This window comes from Diplotaxodon limnothrissa, linkage group LG3 (assembly GCF_057381915.1).
Source record: "Diplotaxodon limnothrissa isolate DT_005_m linkage group LG3, D_limnothrissa_male_GT1.1, whole genome shotgun sequence".
Classification (NCBI taxonomy): domain Eukaryota; kingdom Metazoa; phylum Chordata; class Actinopteri; order Cichliformes; family Cichlidae; genus Diplotaxodon; species Diplotaxodon limnothrissa.
The window spans coordinates 31,435,536-31,444,191 of record NC_140598.1 but is presented as its reverse complement, the minus strand read 5'-3'; positions in this window follow the sequence as shown (position 1 = coordinate 31,444,191).

Below are 8,656 nucleotides of genomic sequence, written 5' to 3'. Positions count from 1 at the left end.
ACAGCTTCGGCTAGCCAAGTAACGGACGTACCTAAAGCGCGTGTTTCTCAAAGCCCGGCGGACTGTAAGGGAGCCGGCATGGATAAAACACAGCAGCGGGGCAGTTTGGGGGTTTCTTTGTAGCAGCTGCTTATTTGAGACAGAAACAAAGAAGAAAAAAAGTGGACCCAGGCGGTCATACGTGCACTTACCGCCTTTTTCCACCAGATGGCAGACTAGACAAGCAGAAATCAGGTCGCGCTGCTTGGTAAACGGTTCACGACTAAATCCACATGATCTGCAGACCGCATGAAGTTTGGAGGTCTGTGGCAACTCTGCAAAAATTTGGTGCCCTTTGTGCACTCACTCTATCAATTTACATGATTTACATATTTTAGTCTAGGCAACCCAAAATGTGACGTTCACATATGTGGACGCCAGGTTCTAGGAGGTTAAAGAAGTCCAGACGCTTTTCCTTCCAAGCTCCTTAGATCACAATACAGTTTCTCTCAATCTTTTAAAGTGTAAATCTGTCTGTACTTGCTGGTACCACTTCTGTCTGTTGCACTTATTTACTCTAGGATGGGTGTCAGCTAACAGAAAAGGAGTAAATACTTTTTTCCATTGTTACAAAATAAAATAATAAATAAATAACTATACTGTACAGGCAAAAATATACTACAGACACTTTTCAGTTGTGAATTGAAGCAGGCCTGGTCAGATTTAGAGCAAATCTAAGTTTCAGGTGATATATCCACTTAGACTATGGTTTAAAGATCTAATGTTTAAGAGAATAAAGTTGTTATGATGAGATTGAGCAGTGATTGATCACCTGGACTTGCTTGATACCCTGCACTTGCCACAGAATTCCTATCACATAAGCTGGCCCTGAAGACCTGCACTTCATGTTGTTGATGAAAAAAAGACAGTTGAAAAATGCAAGAAATGTTTAAGAAATTCTAAGATTTTTTTTTTCTTGGGCAGCACGGTGGCATGGTGGTTAACACCTTTGCCGCACAGCAAGAAGGTCCTGAGTTCAATTCCAACATCAGGCCGGGGTCTTTCTGTGTGGAGTTTGCATGTTCTCCCCGTGTTTGCGTGGGTTCTTTCTGGGTTCCGGCTTCCTCCCACCGTCCAAAGACATGCAGCTTGTGGGGATAGGGTAATTGGATAATCCAAATTCAGAGTATGTGGCAGGGACTAAACACGATAACAGACTTTAGGGGGAAAACCAGCACACCGCAGACCACGGCCTCTCTGTGTGAGGATCTAAACGTATTCTACGCTAGATTCGACACAGCGAACACCATGAGACCGGACAGTGTGCGCACCGCGGATGACGTCAGTGCGCACACTGTGTCTGAGGAGGATGTGCGGAAGTGCTTCAGGAAGGTGAACGCACGCAAAGCTACTGGTCCGGACGGGATTCCCGGCCGCGTCCTCAGGTCATGCGCGGCTCAGCTGGCTGGAGTGTTCACGCACATCTTCAACCTTTCCCTCTCTCTGTCTGTAGTCCCAGCCTGCTTCAAAATGGCCACCATCGTCCCTGTACCCAAATCCTCCACCATCTCCTCATTGAACGACTGGCGACCTGTAGCCCTGACCCCCATCGTAAGCAAATGCTTCGAGAAGCTGGTCAGGGACTTCATCTGCTCTGCACTACCCGACTCACTGGACCCTCTACAGTTTGCATACCACCACAACAGGTCCACTGATGATGCCATAGCCCTGACACTACACACTGCCCTGTCACACCTGGAGAAGAGAGACACGTATGTGAGGATGCTGTTTGTAGATTACAGCTCAGCATTCAATACCATCGTTCCCTCGAAGCTGGACAGGAAACTGCAGGATCTAGGACTGAGCAGCTCCCTCTGCAGCTGGATCCTTAGCTTCCTGTCTGACAGACGCCAGGTGGTCAGACTGGGCAGCATCACCTCATCCCCCATCACACTGAACACTGGTGCTCCACAGGGGTGTGTACTGAGCCCTCTCCTGTACTCACTCTACACCTACGACTGCACAGCCACTAACAGCTCCAACATCATTGTGAAGTTTGCGGACGACACTACAGTGGTGGGTCTTATCACCAACGGTGATGAGACGGCTTACAGGGAGGAGGTCAGCGCCCTGACCCACTGGTGTCAAGACAACCATCTCACCCTCAACGTCGCAAAGACAAAGGAGTTGATAGTGGACTTCCGGAGGTGCAGAGAAGTACACACCCCCATCACCATCAACGGCGCTGCTGTGGAGAGAGTGAGCAGCTTCCGGTTCCTTGGAGTACATCTGGCTGAGGATCTTACGTGGTCAGTACACACAAACAAAACAGTGAAGAAGGCGCAGCAGCGCCTCTTCTTTCTCAGGAGACTGAAAAGATTCGGCATGAGCCCCCGCATCCTCAGGACCTTCTATCACTGTGCCATTGAGAGCATCCTCACTGGATGCATCACCACCTGGTATGGCAACAGCACCGCCTACAACTGCAAAGCTCTCCAGCGAGTAGTGCGGTGCTCTGAACGGATAATTGGAGGTGAGCTTCCCTCCCTCCAAGACATCTACAGGAAGCGCTGCCTGAGGAAAGCGGGGAGGATCATCAAGGACTCCAGTCACCCCAGCCATAAACTGTTCAGACTGCTTCCATCAGGAAGGAGGTTCTGCAGCATCCGGTCCCGTACCAGCAGACTGAGAGACAGCTTCTTCCATCAGGCCATCAGACTGCTGAACACGTCATAGACACCTCAGCTTCACTACTGGAACTTCAACATTATGCACTCCACACTGTATATAAATGCCACTTGTTCTGCACATATTCAACTCTGTATATTTTATATATTTTATTATTATTATTATTATTATTATTATTTTTTTTTTTTTTTATTTTTTTTTTTTTACTATTTAATTTGTAAAAATGTGTATACACACACACACACACACACACACACACACACACGTAGGAAAATATTTAGTATACACATCCAGAAATGCATACACTATTATATATTGTACATATATTTATTAGTTTCAGGTTGGCCATTCTTGTATTTTGCTCGTTTGTGTTGTTGTGTTTGCACATCTCCGTTGCTTGTGGGGCTCGCACACAAGAATTTCACTCGCATGTGCTGTGCCAGTGTGCCTGCACATGTGATGTGACAATAAAAGTGATTTGATTTGATTTGATTTGATTTGAAATTACCACTAGGTGTGAATGTGCGAGTGAATGTGAGTGTGAATGGTTGTCTGTCCCTGTGTGTTGGCCCTGCGACAGACTGGCAACCTGTCCAGGGTGTACCCCGCCTTGCGCCCTATGACAGCTGGGATAGGCTCCAGCGCCCCCCACGACCCTGAAAAGGATAAGCGGAAGCGAATTGATGGATGGATTTTTTTTTTCTTTCGCAATCACTGTTTAAACAGAACTACCAAAAGAGCTGTACAGGAAAGGAGTGTCTCCTGTCTGGTAAAATACCATGAATTCAGTCCAGGTTAAATGACTCAATAATATGGGCTGCACCCCATAAAGTAAAGCAAACTTATCTTGTAGTTATGTTCTAAAATTAACCCGCAATAGGTGAAATCTGTGAAGTAGCCAACTTTATTTTTATACAATTATTATAGATGTTTTAAGGCTGTAAAAACCCGTCACTACACACTTTATACACTTTTCTCAGACAGGCATGAACATTTACACACTTTTCTCTCTTGTTTAAACACTCTCAAAGTTCAAACCTTTGTAGAAAAATAAGTCCAGTATTATAGAATGAAACCAAAGACACCCGCAGGTAACTTTGACGGTGCAAAATGTTTCATCGCCATTGTTGTGTTTGTTGGCGAGAAAACTTACAAACACACAGTACAGCACTTCAAAGCCACACTGGTAGCGATCGAAGATTTATTTAAACTTGACAAGCTGGACACATTCTGTAATGTACTGGAGACACGGCACGAGATTGATTGACAATGGTCACCCTGTACACCTCTGACTTCTGCTACAACTCTGAATTATGCCACATTCAGAAGTTTGCAGATGACACAGCCATCATGGGGCGTATCTGGGATGATCAGGAAGAGGAGTACAGAAGTCTTTGTCGCATGGAGTCACACAAACCACCTGCAACTCAACACCTCAAAGACTAAGGAACTGGTTGTGGACTTCGGGAGGTCCAGAGAAGGTTCCCTGCCGGTTCAGATAGAGGGGGAGGAGGTGGAGGTGGTCAACAAGTACAAGTACCTCGGGCTGTGGGTGGACAACAAACTGGACTGGTCATGCAACACAGAGCACCTGTATAAAAAATCCCAAAGCCGACTGTACTTCCTCAGGAGGCTGAGGTCTTTTAACATCTGCAGGAAGCTCCTGAGGATGTTTTACCAGTCGGTGGTTGCTGGAGTACTTTTCTATGCTGTGGTGTGCTGGGGGAGCAGCACAGCAAAGAAGGACTCATCAAGGCTGGAGAAACTGATCAGGAAGGCTAGCTCTGTGGTCGGCATGAAGCTGGACACTCTGGTGACAGTGGCAGAGAAAAGGACACTAAAAAAACTGCTGGACATTATGGACAATGCTGGGCATCCTCTGCACACGGCCATAAACAACCAGAGGAGTCTGTTCAGTGACAGGTTGCTTCTCCCAAAGACAAGAACTAACAGACTTAAAAACTCCTTTGTCCCACACGCCATCAGACTGTTTAACTCCTCTCTGGAGGGGAGAGGGAGGGGAAACAGGAGGACAAAGGAGGGGGGAAGAACTAAGCTGTAGTGCCTCTTCACTTCACTGTGCAATACTTTTAGTGCAATACTCTTGTTAATAGTCAACGGTGCAATAGACTCCATACTTTAAATGTGCAATTCACTTGTATTTTTATTTGTATTCCTATTTATTCTATTTATCCCCTTCATATATTTTATTTATATATGTCTCTGTATTTATATATGTGTGTGTGTGTATGTGTATATATAATATTCTGCTCACGCTCTGTAACTTCTGTCGGTTCTGTGCTTTTGGAAACCGAATTTCCCAGAGGAACCCACCCGAGTGATTAATAAAGTCTTATCTTATCTTATCTCTCTCTTATCTGGTCTACAGCCAATCAGGATGCAGAACACAATGTGCTGAAAAAAAAAAGAAGAAGAAAAAGAAAAAACTACGGAGCCCTGCAAGGGACATGGGAGAACAAAAATGAAGATGAACTTTTGCGAGATTTCGCAAAAGTAACTCGGGATCTCGCAAACGTTTTGCGAGATCTCGCAAAATAGGCTGCATCCTTCAGAGGCTGCCAGCTTGAAGCTGACGACCCAGGTGACGAAGGCTGGCCCAATTCAAAGGCTGCTCCAAATGTGTCCTTTGTGGGCCAGCCTTTTCAGGCGAGAATGTAGCTGTGTACACTTCAAATATCTGCTTGTTTTATTAAGACATCACATATTTGCAAAGGTGCTCCAACGTTTTTGGAGATGTCTGTTACCCACCAGTTTGAAGTTTTGCGAGATCTCGCAAAAGTTCATCTTCATTTCTTTTCTCCCATGTCCCCTGCGGGGCTCAGTAAAAAAACAAAGCATGCAAAATTTCATGCGAAACAGCAAGGCAGCGAAAGGTGAAACGTGTTATAGTGAGGGACCACTGTATTGAAAAATTAATTACAGGCAAGGCAAGGCAAATTTATTTGTATAGCACAATTCAACAACAAGGTGATTCAAAGTGCTTTACAGAGACATTAGAAACAAAAACAGATAAAAGGCATGATTTAAAATTGATTAAAACAAGCAAGCAAACAAACTAACTAATTAACAAACAAACTGCCACCAGAAGTTCTTAGGTGGCTGCCTCAAAACTGTTTTGCATGCTCCTGTGTCGCATACTGTTGTTGGAGCGACAGTTGAGGCTCATCAGCGTCGTGTTTCTGGCACAGGTTGTGTTGTTCACACCTGTTCGCGCGATCCGAACCCTTATCGTAAGGGGAGCTACCAGTCCCTCTGCGGACGAGCTACTTTCTATTTTAAATTCCCTGGATTTAAAATACTCTCTAGACCCAGTCTAGACCCAGCTGGGGAGCTACCCAGAGCTCTAAACCCACAAAAGGGGAGCTACCAGTCCTTCTGCGGACGAGCTACTTTCTATTTTAAATTCCCTGAATTTAAAATACTCACTAGACCCGGGGCCCGTTCTTCGTACGTCGCTCACTACATCCAAGATCAAATGACACATCCAAGACCAAACCATCGCGCTAACCGTGAGCTCGCTAATCCGGTTCCCCGAACACACCTGCTGTTGACGATTAGTACAGCTGGCTGAAGTAATGTGCGATCACTGGGTGTCATAAAAGGGGATACGTATCGATAGCAGAAACAGTGATCGGCAACCCTCTGATTGGTCGGCGAAAATGTCGAAGGAGCGCGCTCGGTATTTTTCGGCAGCAGAGCAAGAACTCTTGAGTGAGGGATTTCAGGAGTTTCAGAGTTTAATCAGAACGCAAGGGAACACTGCAAAGGCTGCAAAAGCAAGGAGAGAGGGCTGGCAGAAAGTTGCTGACAAATTAAACTCGTAAGTAATCTAATAATAACAATAATAATGGAGTGGATTGATATAGCGCTTTTCAAGTCACCCAAAGCGCTTTACAATGCCACTATTCAGTCACTCTCACATTCACACACTGGTGGAGGCAGCTACGGTTGTAGCCACAGCTGCCCTGGGGCAGACTGACAGAAGCCAGGCTGCCATATTGTGCCATCGGCCCCTCTGGCCAACACCAGTAGGCGGTAGGGTAGATGTATTATATTACACTATATTATCCAATATTATATTACATTATATTATATTATGTTACATTATATCCTCTTTCACATTAGAGCCACAACAGGACCCACTAGAACATGGGAACAAGTAAAAGTGAAGTATGAGAATATTCTACAGAATGGTAATATTTATCACTTATATTGCTTTTAGTCTCTTGGAAAGAGACCCTGAAATAATCTGTTTGTTTGTTCATAACAGCAACCAAGAAAAGGGCAGAGCAAAAAAAAGACAGGTGGTGGTCCTGCACCCCCTCGTCAACAAGTTGGTTAAGTAAATAATACCCTCACGGGAATATCGATATCTCTCAATGACCACACTGTCGCGCTGAGCTAAAGGATCCTGTCTATCCCGCAATATACGCTGGATTCTGAAGACTCTCCTTATCAATCTTGCACCTTCCGCAATGGGTTGGTCGCGTATACGGACAGGACATGGCTGCGACAGACTTCCCAAATCCACCTTCGCTTTTATAGCCGTGGTCTCTCATCTTGATTACACGAAGTAATTTACAATTACTACTCTGAAATATGGATAACATCTGTAATAATCACATACATGTAATAGAATGTTAATAGTACATTTCCCTTTTTTGGGGAATGACCTGTATGTATCTGTGTGACATCAATACAAGGATCAAGTGCTGCATTATCTTTAGTTACATTGATGTTATTTATTTATGGTGAAACAGTGGTGGAATATCGCTGTTGCTTTCGTATAAATGAAGCGGACATACCTGCGTGGCCGCGATCTAATCCTGTTTACATAAAGTAAACCTGCTCCCGAGCAGGTTTACGCTTACGGCTCTGTTGCTATGACAGCAAGTCCCGGATGAGCTTCGGGGAACCGAACGATCCAAGATCACGCGAAATCGTCAACAATCTAATCCAGCTAACCTACTTAGCGAGGTACGAAGAACGGGCCCCCAGTCTAGACCCAGCTGGGGAGCTACCCAGAGCTCTACAAACAAACAAACAAAACAGTATATAAAATCTAAACAGATAAAATCAGAACAGTCAAAGTGCTTTACAGAGACAGAAACAAAAACAAATAAAAAGCATGATTTAAAATTGATTAAAACAAGCAAACAAACAAACTAACTAATTAACAAACAAACAAACAAACAAACAAACAAACAAAACAGTATATAAAATCAAAACAGATAAAATCAGAACAGTAGATAAAATCAGTAGTTAACGTAAGTTTTGAAATTTAAGCTTAAAAGTGTGGATTTGGTGCTTTATTCAAATGCAGCTGAGAATAGGTGAGTCTTCAACCTGGATTTAAATAAACTGAGTGTTTCAGCTGATCTGAGGCTTTCTGGGAGTTTGTTCCAGATATAAGGAGCACAAAAGCTGAATGTAGCTTCTCCGTGTCTGGTTCTGACTCTGGGAACTGATAAAAGACCTGATCCAGATGACCTGAGGGATCTGGAAGGTTCATACTGGGTCAGGAGGTCACTGATGTATTTTGGTCCTAAACCATTCAGAGCTTTATAGGCCAGCATCAGAACTTTAAAGTCTATCCTCTGACGGACAGGCAGCCAGTGTAAAGACCTCAGAGCTGGACTGATGTGGTCCACTTTTTTGGTCTTAGTGAGGACTCGAGCAGCAGAGTTCTGAATGAGCTGTAGTTGTCTGACTGATTTTTTAGGTAGACCTGTAAAGATGCTGTTACAGTAATCAAGCCTACTAAAGATGAATGCATGGACTAGTTTTTCCAGGTCCTGTTGAGACATCAGATCTTTTATCCTTGAAATATTCTTGAGGTGATAGTAAGCTGACTTGGTTATTGTCTTAATGTGTTTTTCTAAGTTTAGGTCTGCATCCATCACTACACCCAAATTTCTCGCCTGGTTTGTGGTTTTTAGATGTATAGATTGAAGTTCTCTGGTGACCT